The 544-nt window shown below is 32.2% G+C and overlaps 1 pseudogene; it reads right to left on the bottom strand.

Annotated features, from left to right (window-relative positions):
* Positions 1-456: 456 nt before the first annotated feature.
* On the bottom strand, positions 457-544 carry LOC117110641 (annotated as a pseudogene; the record flags this gene model as incomplete).

Consider the following 544-nt stretch of genomic DNA (forward strand, 5'->3'; position numbering starts at 1 on the left):
CATTATTATGTAAATTAGTAATATGTGGAATCTGTTTATATTTTTATACTTCCATTTCATTTTGTAATAAACAGATTCGAGTAAGGAAGGTTCAATGCACTGTACAACTAGATAACCTGGTCTTTATATCACTCAAACTTTTAACTTGTTCATTTGTAAATTAATTAGGTAATGTATAAAATGAGTAATGTATAACAATATCTGTCTCTTATACACATCTAGATGTGTATAAGAGACAGGGTCTTTATATCACTCAAACTTTTAACTTGTTCATGAGTAAAATATAAAATGAGTAATGTATAACAATATATAACAGATACTGGTAGTTCATCTTCAGGAATCTATAACAGTAGCTTAATGTTTAAAACGACAGAACGCAGACTTTTGACAAGTATCATTATTATGGAAATTAGTATTATGTCGATTCTGTTTTTCTTTTAATATTTCCCTCAGTGAAGAGGATGGGCCGATCCTGGAGATACTGCAATACCAGGCCAACCCGTGGCCAGGACGGAGCAAGCTCCTACTCCATGGCCTAATTTCA

Source organism: Anneissia japonica, unplaced genomic scaffold, assembly GCF_011630105.1.
Source record: "Anneissia japonica isolate Jap-2015-1 unplaced genomic scaffold, ASM1163010v1 scaffold6259_len426_cov174, whole genome shotgun sequence".
Lineage (NCBI taxonomy): Eukaryota > Metazoa > Echinodermata > Crinoidea > Comatulida > Comatulidae > Anneissia > Anneissia japonica.